We start from the raw sequence: 14,719 nt of genomic DNA, 5'->3' as shown, positions 1-14,719 counted from the left end.
ATTTATTTTCTAGATTATTTTTCCGTGAGAATTTTCCCGCATGTTTAAGAATGCTGGCGAAAAGCAGAGGAGCAGGAAAAATTACGCAAATTAATTTTTTAAAACTGGGTAATAAAGAAATTTAGGTAAACTATTTGCATTTTTATTTATTGATAAGTTTTGGGATATGTAAAACTCTCTACTTTTGCATTTATAAGTTAAAAAATTTTGCTATTCGTAAAATTGAATATATCCTATCATCGCGAGAGTATTAATAATAGATGTTAAGTTTATTATCGTTCAATATTGATACGCTTTGCAGGAATTTAATCGCGTAAGAGATCCGCGTAGTTTGGAGAAAAATTTTATCGATATTCGCTTTATAAGGAAATCGCGCCGCCGGTAATAATACTCGATGATAAACAGTAGCGCTTTGTATCCTGTAGCTGATAAAATTTTAATTACAGCACCGTGCATGTATTTGATAGATTATGAACCTTAATGCGATTAAAAGTTGCCCAGAATAAGCGGGACACTGTATAATAATTATCTCTGTTAAGATGCGGTTATACAACGCTAATAATAATTATTATTAAGTAACTGAAGTTATATATATTGCCATCGATGAATCAATTTTAAGATATGATGCATCAGAACGTTGCATTATTTAGGCACATTAGTTGTGTACTTAATTAACTCGACGAAGCTTTAAGTAATATCTCCTCCCCAAAGTGCGCAAGAGTGTGAATTTTTCTTCTACCATCTTAAAGCGCTAGTTTTTTTATCGCGTTTTCTGCAGTTTTTAAGCTGAGCCATTAGCGGAAGAGCTTCCATCAGAATTTGATTAAATAGTAAACGTAATTGCTAAAAATCAGGAATATTTTTGCTAACGGCTATCCTTTGAAGACTAATGAAAACGACAACTTTTAAAAGCAAAGTTAGTTGACCAATTTAAAAAATTGATGCGACATATATGAAAGGCCGCATATCGAATTTTACATACATACATATATAAAATTTAGCTTTGATTAAAGAAATTGATTAAAGTCCTTTCGTTTGTTTATTGCAGAAGTACTTGTGTCCTACATTGATATTTCTCTTGCCAGACTTTTTAACGGTAAATAGAAACAGCCCTTTTTGCGACGCTTCCGAGCCTATAAAGCAAAAAGGTCGACAATTTAAGAAGCAGGAAGATTCCAAGAAGACTCCACAAGACTTTTCATAAATCATTGCTCGCTCTCTCTGAGAATGATATATCAAAAGAAGCAAAACCGGAAATAAACATGTATAGTTTCTTTGTCGCACGTCATGTTAATATATTAAACATCGACTTTTATTAACTATACACACATAATATTTCTTTTACATTTTATATTACATAAAATATTTGCATCATTCCATAAGAAAACTCAAAAACTCTTAATTATAATTTGCGGAGAATTTATTAATAAAGTAAATCTTTTTTAACTAAATGAAATAATTAAAAGGTTTAGTTGAATAAAAGTTCAATTGAGAGATGCACGTTCTGTATAAAAATAGATATAATAAAAATATTTTCTTTCGTTAATCACGCAAATTCTCAACGCGTGATACGCCAAAAATATCGTCGCTCTTTCTCTCTTTTTCCCTTGCTAGTGAGCTAACGTAGAAGAGTTATAATTTACGAGGGGCGAATCTGCCGAGGACGTACACAAATGCGAGACGGATGACACTGATGTTCGAGGACATTAACTTCTGCCTACGCACGAAAAGGGGCGAAGGACACGCGCACGACGATAACGCCCGCGAATAACAAATTAGATATCGTGGTGGATTAAGGAGGCCGGAAATCTTTTGCTAACGACTCCAGACCCTCCTGCGGATTTGCATTTACATCAGTGTGGTCGCTCATAAATATAATAATGCCGGAAGAGACCGACGCGTGATGTGCATGGTGACGTTCCTATCATGATATTCTACAATCACATTTATTATTTGCTGCTTAAGGATGTGAAGCTTCCTCAGGAGTTAAAAAAAAATAAAAATTGTATCGTTAAACGTTAATCCACAATATGTTCAATACTAACAAAATTAATACATGTAAAATAAGAGCAATAATAATGATATTAAATTGTATATGATGACATGCAATATATTAAAGAATGCATTTCTATTTTTTAAAAACTGCAAAAATAACAAAGATCTCCCTTCTATTCAACATTAAAGAGTCTAGTATAATTATATATGTAAAGAATACAAAAAATTAAATAATGTGTAGACTATACGTGATTTTAAGATATTAAGCGAGTATTAAGATATGGTCGCGGTTCCTCGACCACGAGCGAATAACGTAGGTGCGGGGGATTACATTGAGATGACACGAAGCTAATTTCGGACGAGGAAGACGAAAATTTCGCCGGCGGAGGACGTGCCGGTACGATTATACCTTCGCAGGATCATCGTTCACGACGACGCGCTCTTAGACGTAGTGGGTAGTTAGGCTCGTATTACATTTACGCGACGTGCCGCATTAATTTATTATCCCGTAGTCGCGTTAGCCGTGGCTATGCCGGTGCTCCCGTTACAGGCACTAAGGTAATTATAACTCAACTCCCGACACGCGAAACTATGCAAAGCCAATCTAAGCCCTGTACCGATCCACGTCCTGCACTCCTCCCTCCTCTCGTTCGTCCTACCGACTCGTCCCCCCCTTCCCCCTTCCTCCCTTCTTCCACCCCTACAATGCCATCCCTTAGTCTTTCCGTAAGCTTCCCTACCGTCGTAAACCGACGTCTTAGATAACGAAGATCGGTGTCGTGTGATGGATCGGCGCCACCTTCCCATTAAATTGTGTCCTGCTCCGACCGGGCATGTAGACGGAGAACCAGCTCGTGTTCCATCGAGTCCGCGACATGACACGCGTATTTTTCGTCAGTCTACGGTTTCATTACACCGAGATTTAGAAGCAAAAGTGATGGATATCGTCTTGTCCGTGAGACGCCGTGCGGATTGATGGACGACGATACATTTTAACTCTTAACGAAAAGAACAGGCAACAAACATCACCGCCAACAAAATCCTAGATCGGGAAAAGTTCAATGTTTAATTCAGCAAAATTGCATTCTCTCGTTTTACATATATTCAGAATTTTCTTATCCATAATCGACGTACATCAATATCATATATTTATATTTCTTTATATTTTTCAAATTTACGTTGACAATGATTTTAGAGAATGATTTTTGATTCACTACTATTACAAAATGCATATAATTATTATTACAAATGTATATAATTCTATAAAAATTGATTATAAAAATTAATTATAAGAATATTAATTTATTATTATTACAAATGCATATAATTCTATAAAAATTGATTATAAAAATTAATTATAAGAATATTAATTTGTTATTATTACAAATGCATATAATTCTATAAAAATTGATTATAAAAATTAATTATAAAAATATTAATTTATTATTATTACAAATGCATATAATTCTATAAAAATTGATTATAAAAATTAATTATAAGAATATTAATTGTAGAGAAATTGATATTGTATGTATATATTTTTATAATTAATTTGGTATACATAATTGAAATTGACGTACATGAATTGAGAATATTTTCGCATGTATACTTAAATTTATTCCAATAAAATTAAACGATTACAAATGGCGTCACGATACAAGCGCCATTCGGTATTCACACGCAACAAATCATTAACGCAAGTATTATCTCTCTCTCCGGGATCGCGAAGAGGGATCGTGCGAAGATCGCGCGTGCGATTTTCCGAGGAAAAGAAGAACGGAGGGCTACAAATCGCGCCGCGACACCGGCGCTAACGTTCGGGGACGTGCGCTCCAGCAAGCAACGACGGTAACGACCCTCTTAAAGCGGCGCGAAAGTTCGTTTGTCTGATACTTCCGATACATTAAGCCGCGGATTTGTGACTCCGGCGCGGAATTCGGATTAGCAAAATTGCATTTTACGGCTCGCGGGCGCATTCCGGGGTACATAAATTTACCGCGGGAGCACCGTGAAGAGAAAGAGATTACGCGCGTCCTTGCCTCCCTTATCGATCGATTTCTCGCCGCGCGAAGGCTGCATGCCTCGCCATTATTTCGCATTTTCCCGGAGCACTGCAAGTGCCGTTGCATAAGCGTCCTGGTCGAATCGGGACACTTATCATGTCGCAGATATCTCACGAGGAACTCACGTCATGTGAATGACACGTAGCTTGCGGAGCGATCGTATTAATGCTTCTTGCAGATAATTTCGGGAAAATGTCGATGTGTGTTTATGGAAACAACACACCTTTGAAGACGCTAAGTGAGGAGAGGATGCAGGACAAGGTAAATATTGAATTTGCAGTTTACGTTGGAATATAATACACTCGGCATGTACACTTGAAATAATAATTGAAGGAGGAATGATAAAAGAGAGAGAAGAGTTATAAAGCGATTTCAATAGAGCCAAACGTCTGTTAAAAAATTATTACTATTATCAGAATATTTGTCTTTAGGATTTATAATAATATATATAATAGGGTGCAATTTTCTAAACTAAATTTTCTAAACTTTGTAATCTCTTTCGAAAGCAATGTTATTATATTAAAAATAGAATAGCTAATTTTTTACACAAATTTACATTATTTAAATGAAATATTTTCTCCAGCCGATAATGCGACTACTTCATATGCAACCATCGAATAACAAGAGACCGACTGTAATTCTATGGAGTGAAATATAACTCCTGCAAGCGCATTACCTCTACAAATTATCGAACAGAATCGAACCGCACGATCTGTAGAGCGGTTTGATGTTACAAATGCGGCCGCAATAAAGCCACCGGCGATGTCGAGAAGCAAGGCTTGATGAAACTTAATTCCGCTTCTCATGCATCGGACGATTTTATATTTGCGTGGACGTTGTGGCATGTTTTATTCAAGGGCGACCATGTTACGTACCATCTTTCCAGCATTCATCCTCCCTCGTCGGTTAGAGAGGGGTAATGCGGATTGCCCTTTCATTCGGAGCTAAAATTTATAGAGGTTCCCTGCAGCGTTCCCTTAAGAGAGATTTTAAAAATTCAAAAATTCTTCCTCGTGTGCGCGTGCGGTATTAAATTTCGCGTTGCTTCGCGCGCACATCTGAACCACATTGTAGCACGTCGGCAAGAAATTGAATTATGACGCGTTTAGTGTGACAGAAATTAATTAGCTTGTGATTTATCCCGCCGCGCGTTAAATCGCTGAGCGAGTCCTTTAAATCACGAACGATTTATACATTTTTTTAAGAAACTTTTGCGTTCTGCTGGCCCATCTTTATGCGCCCCAACGACAATCAGTCTACGAGAAGAGTGATAGTGCAAGAGAATAGTGCACGGACGGGAAATACAAGTCGAAGACAATGACGGCATAAATCATCCCTCATTATTTTAAGAGAAGCATTAATACCTGTTCTTCTCCAAAAATGTCTCTTTTGAGGAACTAAAGAGAACGTCTCCCTTTAATTTAAGGGAATATCTTATCTTACGTCTTTCTGGTAAACGCGACAAATTAAACCCGCAGGTAATTTTGACTCGCGTCACGCGCGTGTCCGCTTGTTCCCTTAAGAATAATTAATTAACTGTCCGTTAAAGAGGAAATTGCGCGTAAGATGAGCTCTCAAAGACACGGAGCTGCGAGCTCTATCTGTCTGCCGATAAATTTTATGCTCGCGAGCGCGATCCTAGCTCACCCGGTCCCAAACGACGATGTAATATCGACAAGCGAGCGTTGTATATCGGGACAGGATTTTTCGTACCGGCGACATATCGACATAAGGTGCGATATAACGTCGCTACGATATGATCGCCATACGTTTTGTCCTGCTCGCGTAACCAGCGAGTATTCAGGGTGCCATGGGAGCACTTTGTTGGATTTTTTATACGGTCCGACCGTAAGTTCTGCATTATAAAGGCTCTGCGGGCGCCTCTCGCTGAGAATTATATTAAGGAAAAGACAAGCAGAGATGTGCTACCCCAAGGGAAGCTTCGTAGCGAGGCGAGACTTCCTGGAACGCGAAGTCTTTTCGAAGTGTTCCCATCATGGATCCATCGAACTTGTTCGCGAAAATTATGCTCGTACATGTGCCGGGTAAGATATTAGTCCTCCTGCGATCTACATTCCCCTCTAACGAAAGCGTACTATGTTATTCAATTTCCTTTTAATATTAAATATCATATATAGGTTCTTTTTTCCAGAAAAGGTTTCCTCTTTCTATTTGTAATTTTTTTTTAGAGATAATTCTTCTCCTTTCAAATTTTTTATTCACGCAAGTATAATAAATGTTGAAAAAATGTGTGTGAACGAAATATCGAGAATATTCAAAATTAAAAAATTGTAGCACGTAAAATAAATTTCAATTTGATCAATGAGTTCATAGATAAATACAAGCGTGCGAAATTCGCGACGATATCTTTTATACACAGAGAGAGAGAGGCGTGGGAGAGCAATATGCCGGTTTACGAACGTCTGATTTCGTATCCCGGAACGGATGGCGACGATATTTTCCAGAGCGACGAAGTGCCAGGAGCGAGAGATGCTACGTATACGTAACGGTGTATACACACATCCGGAGACCGGAGATGTTGCCAAGAAGAGGAGGGAGGGAAGGCGCGAGAGAAGAAGCATATCACGTACAGAGTGCAACGAGAGAGACGTGTCGGAGCGAGAAAGCAAGCGAGGCGTGTACCGGTGGCGCGGGCATTCTCGGGAAAGTGCGAAGGGGGATTTGGGGAAAGCGCGGTTTTCGTGGCGAGGGGAAGGGGAGGACCGAGGATAGCGAGGCAGGATCACGTTCCATGGAAGTAACTTGGCCAGCAAAGCCTTCGGGGCTATCAAACTTTCGGCTTGATACATCGAGAGGTCTAGCGGCAACTTCGCTCTCCCGCGTTGCACGCACCCCTCTCTCGTGTGTCCGATCCTCTACCTTTCTGAGACTCTCCCCTCGCCCTTCTCCTCCAGCTTCCGCTTTTTTTTTCTCCTCCGGATAAGACTGATCAGACGCCATTGTAATTCGCAGCCAGCACGAGAGCGCTGTCGGATTTCTCCGTTACCGATTCCATTTGCAGCGGACGTTAATACGGCAGGATAGGTACGGCCGAAGGGCCAAGGCCGACCTCGCCTAACTCCTCGTATCTCATCCCTCGAAATGATCAAGGAATTTACGGACGAGGGAGTTTTCCGCGTGGTTTTATTGGCGGCCGTTTATTGAACGTCGACGAAAGAACGCGAGTCGTTGCGTCGAGATAACACATCGATGGGACATGGACGTGCCTGTCGGTAGAGATGAAAGGTTCATCTGGGAGATTGATCGACGTGGATTTCGATACTTTGAGAAAATTTTGCGCAGGAAGCGATGGAACGCAGCGCTATGTTGTGACACGTGACGTTTGATGGTCATATATATACGGAGTGAGTAGGTGTAACCAAACCAAACGACATTAATTTGCAATCAAATAAAAAATTCGAAAAATACTTTCACAGATTCTAGTAAACACGTTTAGAAATATTTCTGCACAAGAATGATTAAACGTCTTAAAAAGCTTAAAAGGTTTCACGTGTATTATACTTCTTGGATATTATATCTTGTAACCAAATCTATTATCTAATTGATAATTTCAGTTAATAAATATTATTTTTATATAATGACAAATATAAATTTTTATATAAACATTTTTATATAAAATTATGTATGACAATAAGAAAGCTGATACCATTTTACTTGGTTATACACTGTGTTTATATTTCATGCGCTTTATTTTTTATTCTCACATGATAGTTTTTGAATATTAAATTTAGATATTAAATATAATATGATGTATTATGATATTCATTATATATAAAATATTTAAAGACTAAAGAGAATGTATGAAATGAAATATATATCATGATCTGGAACACCTAGAAACATTATTACATAAAACTCGCTTGTAAAACATGTAGATCATCAACAGGCGTTTTGATGTCCGATCATAGTCGATCTTGTTCTACTTGACGCGCAAATTACACATGTCAGACAATTAATAGCTATTGAATACTTATTTATATTTATATAGAGAAAGAAAGATATATTTGTATGTTTTCTATTTTGACAAATATTTTAAAATTTATATAAAAAATTGTAGAATACATAAATAAATATTTATATGTCAGGGTACATGAATACATGTAATGTTTTAGATTACATATGCACTATATTAATATTCAATAATAAGACTATTTTTCGACAAAAATTCTTCAATGCACAATTTAAAAAATAAATTTGATGTTATAACATTTAGGTGCATTTGGGATACAACAAGAACTAAAATTGTTCATAAATACATGTATGTATGTGACATGTATGATATATGATTTTTGAAATTATTTACAATGTATACACAAATATAGATAGTCATTGTGCAAAGTTCACTTGTAACATGTTTTTAAAAAATAAGCCATATTTCATGTCAGTCTTCTCTCTCCACTGTAGCCAAATAAAATAAACAAACGTACAAAAAAAAGAGAAATAAAGTAATTAACTTATTTATGCATGTATGTGGAATATTGAAGAAGCAAATGTAAATGTGTCTCTTTTGAGAAATCTGTAAAGTAGAGAAAGAAGGATGAGATCAGACATAGTCGGTTGTTAGGCATAAATGGACGTGGGATTCAAGAGAAAATACAAGGTTCGCAAGGTTCGAGGGTTGAAGTCGCGAGAGCAGGCAGCAGGCTATTAGATTATGGGTGGTCGAACAACAAGATTGCAGACGAAAGGAAAGAGGCCCATTAGTTTCACCAACTATATCTTGCGTCATGTAACTGGGTTAACAATTTGGCATTCCCGTTCATTGCCGTCTTCCTCGAAAACGCTGAATCAAGGAATCGACACTGCAGATATTTATGACCAGAGTTTGACAAATTATGCAGAATCCTTTCCATTATCCCTCCAAAAAAGACATCTTTCTGAAATAAAAATATTTGCCTTTTCCCTTTTTCTGAAAAGAATAATGTTTCATTTTTTCTTTTAAAATTACAGTAATATCTTATTCTTGATTAATATAACCATGTTCTATTTTGCTTAATCCATAATTATTTTCTACATTTCTTTATTGATATAATATCTTTACAGAATTGAATATTTTAAGATAGTTAATTAATTAATCAATTCAGAATTAAAAATAATAATTTATATATAATATATATATGCTAAATTACCGCATATACTATATATGTTTATGCGAACGCATGAAATTTAATATGAATTGAAATAATAATTGGTATTGTTCATTTCGTGGAGATAATGTTGAATTTTTTTTATATTTCATAAAATCTAATGCAAAAAGATCGATCGTGATTATAATTTAAAAAATAAAGTCATGAAGAAAATTACATTTATATTTGTACTATAAGATGCATTGCGATTCGATTTTCATTCGCAAACAATTGATGTACGATGCAAAATGAAGGATAACGATTCAACTTGCGGCGTTGCTGTCGGCTACACGACCAGTCGGTTGTTTGTCTTTCGACTGTACATCGAGGTATCTGAATATCAATGTTATTTATGGAAATGCACAGAACAGATACATATTCTCCTTATGGGATACAAAGCGAAAATATATTAACGGCGGCGTATTCCGTATGCAGATACGAATAGTCGCCGTGCGATTTAAAGGGACGATGTGAAAACCTAGGAGAACGTATCCCAATCCCTGTCTACGTCAAATATCCTCGAGCGAATTCACTCGTCTGACAACAACGCGAATCCGGCAGATTCGCAGGCCGACTTCATTCGACATGAATCCGCGCGAGCGAGAAGAGAAAATATCGGATATCAAATAGCTGCATACTACGTGCGCTCGCGTGCCCGGCAGAATTAAATTCCGATGAGACATTTGAGAACGCGCCGACTTCCTCAGGAGAGGACGTCACAAGTAGAGATAGGATCTGCGATTTCACTCCGACGAGGCAAGCAGCTGTTCCTTCTGCGAGCTTGTGGCATTCGATACCCATCCTCGTGATCTTCGAGATCGCATCTCCCTACCTGTTCGCCCCGTGATTGATACGAAAAACGATTAAACAGAACGATTAAAAAATTTATCGTATTCTTTACGATATTTAAAAAATTACGAGCTATTATTTTTAATTCTAATTTAATTAATATTTGATTTGACAATTAAAATTCATCTTTAAACGTATATTTATTTTTTTTATATTGATTGGTTCTATTTCATTTAATTATATCATTTTGTTATTGTTAGGATTACCACAATTAATCACATATAGAATATAAAATTATAAATATCTTACATTTATATTGTACAGTTTCGTAAAGCTATGTCACAAACGAACGATCAATTTGCGGTTTCTTCAATCTAGTGCCAGTAGATACCATTGTGACCCTTTTAAGTCCTTCCTCGACCATTCCCTGTATCCTGTACGAGCGGCGGTTCTTTAGTTTCAGGGTATCCGGATCGGCTGAAGTGCCTCGGATTAAGCGGATCCGGCTCACCATGCGAAAGGTACTCTCTTCCCCCTTCCTCTCAGGAAGGAAGACGTTTAAGGGTTTTACCTCTTTGCCAGGCACTCGCAATAATTTTCTTACAGTCCGCTAGCCCGTCCGATGTTTCTACGTTCTTGGCGAGGATACACTCTGAAAATTTTCCAGCAATTCCGCTGACTGCCGTTAGATACGTTCACGATTTCGCCGAGACAGAGACAAATGTAACCGTTGCACGTCCGCACAAAAAGTAGCTGATTGTAATTTTTGTTATTTCCTTGCTCATTCTTCGCTTAATTTCTTCCCTTTCTCTTCTTAATGCGAAATCATGCGATGCGATATTATCTCATGCTTTATTAATTCCATCATGTAGCTTTAATTTATAGATTAATACGCAATAATAAGACTAAATATTCAAACCAAGATGAAATGTAATATTGCAAAATTACGTTTTTTTATCAAATTTTGAGCGTTATAATAAACGTATTCACATATGTATTAACTTCCTATCTAAGCAAGCCGGAAAGAAATTTAATAATCTGGATCTAATAATAACTTAATATGCTACTTTATTGGATTAATAATGTATCCTACAAAGTACAACATTGCCTGTACGAAAACATATGAAACATCGATCATATGAAACAATGTGGTGTTGGCATGTATGTTAACCGCGTTTATACCGCACAAACAAGTTGTTTTCATATATACGCCGTTTGCGGAACAAAAGGGCCTCGGCGATTCATGCAGAATATTCTGAGCGGTATACAAGACCATATTACAGTGCCGCGTGTACATCCGGACAGAATTGGCTTGCAACGCCAAGAACGTAGCTGGCGTACTTCGCTATAGCGTGGAATGCATCGCTTCCACAGTGAGTGCGGTCCGCTGTTTCGTTACAGTTCGCTTGTAACGCCAGGTGAAGTATTCATCCTCCCCCATGAACTACGTCACGTATCTTTCGCTTGCGAGAGGAGAGAATGCCGACTCTAATCCTCGAAGAGAAACGAAGCGAAAAAGGGGTTGGGTTATACGTATCTTCGAAAAGAGCGAAGCGACACCGCCTTAGCGTTTTTTATAATGCCTAACCTCCCCGACTGCGAAACATTTCTCAAAATAAATGTTCTTCTTTTCAGCTCCACCCTCTATGTAGTTATGTGTAACAAATAATGTTTGAGAAATTAATTGCGAATGCTGGAACGCATTTTTGGCAATTTATATAAAACATGACACATGTAATTACATTGCTTTTTATTTGAAATTTTTAGAGAAATAAACATATATAATTTATAATATAGTGCTACATAATAAAATATAAACACACATTTAATTCTAGAAATTATTTACATTAAAATAATCTTTGAAAAAAATGTGCGGACACGGTAATTACTTTTACTGTACGCATGAGATTTTTCCTCCTTTAAAAAAGCGGAAATTTGCTATTTAAAAAAAATGACAAAGTTCATGTAAAATTCTAAATGATTTTGAAATAAAATGTAAGTTTGAATGACATTTATTATTTTGTAGCAAGTGCAAGAATCATTTTTTCATGATATGTTGCAACATGCGTTAGTAAAAGTCGCTCACTTTTCAAAAATTTTTTTTAATTTATTATAATTCAGAAGATATAAAATTCAAACAATTTATTTTCATACATTTTTCTGTTTTGAGCTCTACATTTATCTCTAAAAATATTAATATATAATTAAAGATTAGTTGTATGCATATTTATATATAGTTCTCGTAAATCCATTAAAATTATAAAATAAAAAATAATTTAACATTAATCTGTACAATACGCAATGAAGATGGTAAAGTTATAATGCACAACATTAAGTAAAAGAAAAAAAATAAGTTGCATATTGTTAATAAAACTAATTTTAAATTTTATCATATTGATTTATTAAAATCAAGAGAAAAAAATCTTAATCCTTTATTGAATAAATTTTACATACATATAGTATTTTGAATAAATTTCAAAATAAAAATTTGGAAAGACTTAAAATGATAAGATTAATAGTAAATTAATGTACACGCAAAAATTGTTTTTTGAGCAAAATAAAATTAATTTTCTTCAAAAATAAGTATTATATTTTATTTGGAAGGTTAGTTTATTAATATTAAATTGAAATATGAAATGCAGAATATTCAGCATTAATTTATATTGTAAAATAATACAATATTAAATTTCGGGGCGGCAGCAAATTAATTATGATACGTGGTATTTGGCCTTTACGGCCTAGTGTGTTATTGTCATCACAGACGCTCAGCATGTTGTCATTTGCGCGGCGACATTCGAGCAATAAAGTAATGGTATGAGACGCCCCGTATATTGTCAAATTCCTTTTCGAAACGCGATCGCAATAAGTATTACGAAATAATTCGCTATAATCATTACAAGTGACGATTAATTAATTTTCGATAAGTGATTGTAACTGGAGCGCAATTGTAACTGTATCGCGACCGATAGCTCTTTTTGAAGTGTGTGAGGTAGTTTCTCTTAATTTATTTATTTATAATTTCAATTATAAAAATCGAAACGCGCGCATGATAAAGATTGTAAATTATTTTTTCGTTGCAATCATTTCAAACAAAATTTTCTGTAACTATATTTGAGATCAAAATAACTTTAATTTTTTTTTTTAATCTTTCTAAATCAATATCTAAATATAATTTGTTATTCGCATTGAAACACGAATCATAGGTCAAGTTATTAACGTAACAAAAAGCCGTGTGACATATCAATCATTTAATTAACACACAATCAATCTATAATTAAAAAAACAATATTTATTTCATATAACAACAAATTAACTTCAATATAAATTGTTTCGTAAAAATTAGTTATTCGATAAAGAACTCATCTAAAATATAATTTAAAAACTTATTTCGAATATACATATTTTATAACACGTAGAATATTTCGGCAACGAGAATAATAACAACACCGCGTTCGGCCTTGATCATGTGTGACGCGCTACTGTTTATATGGCACGGCCTTGCTATCATTCGTTCGGAGACACGCGGACAGTAAAGATGTAATGCGAAATACTCCGTATATCGAATTTCTATTCAAAATACGATCGCAAATATCGGAAAATAATTTGCTATGGTTATTATAATTAATAATTAATCAATTATCGATAAACAATATATAACTGTATCGCGATGATAATCTTTTCTGAAGCCTGTATCGCAGAATTATTTATTATTTCAAATAAGAATCTCTGTCGAAGCCAGAAGATAAAAATTATAAATTATTGTTTTGTTGCGCGATACATTTATATTTACCGTTACAATAATTATTTCTCCAACAATATTTAGTCAAATATATTTCGATATTTTGTTTTTTGTTGGTCTAAATATGATTTACTATTTGAATTGAGAACGCGTAATAAAACGGAATATAATAATATCAGCTTATTGCTTTGCGATCGCGGAATTCGGGAGTGCCGTTCAAAATGTCGCGCATCCAAAAACGGGAGTGCTGTGCAGTGTCGTGTATAATAAACTGTATGAATTTTCCGCAAGTGCAACGTACGAATCAACGATCAACCTTGATGACCTAATTGAACTTAATCTAGGAAGTGCAGGCCTAGGAGGCGGAGCAACCCTAAGGTATTTATATATTATTTATATATTAATTATGTAAATTGCGCATTAATTCGATTCACATAGTTGAGTGATTTAAACAAGAAAGAATTAGAAAGAAAAAAATTTATATAAATTCTGTAAAATTTTCTATTAAAAATACAATAGTTTTTTTATATTGTTAAAATTATTTTATCATATATTTGCTTATATATTATTGTGTGCATCGAGTAGAAAATTTAACATATTACAAAATTTTTTTTTAATATTAATCATTTTCGCTGTTGTAAATTGTCGTTATTATAATTTGGATTTTAAATTTGTTACGGATCAACGTAGCGCATTAATGTCATAATGTACGCGCTGCTACGAATTGGTCGGTGACAAATTTTTATTTCATTTTAAAGTAATGGATTTATAAAAATTGTACATATAGAATATAAATTGTAAATGGATCCTAAAATAAATGGGCTATTAAATTGAATAAATTTTAAAATGCAAAATTTTTTATATGCACGTATTGTGCGAAAATAAGTTAAAACGTAAATTGAAAAGAAGGATGAAAAACATTTTATTATTTAGTGAGTTTATTAATTATATGTAAGGATAAATTATTCTTATAATGTGTGGTGTGT

Source organism: Camponotus vicinus, unplaced genomic scaffold (assembly GCF_025532165.1).
Source record: "Camponotus vicinus isolate PSW18456_S1 unplaced genomic scaffold, iyCamVici1.0 SCAF_2, whole genome shotgun sequence".
In the NCBI taxonomy this organism is placed as follows: domain Eukaryota; kingdom Metazoa; phylum Arthropoda; class Insecta; order Hymenoptera; family Formicidae; genus Camponotus; species Camponotus vicinus.
Note: the sequence above shows the minus strand (reverse complement) of the source record.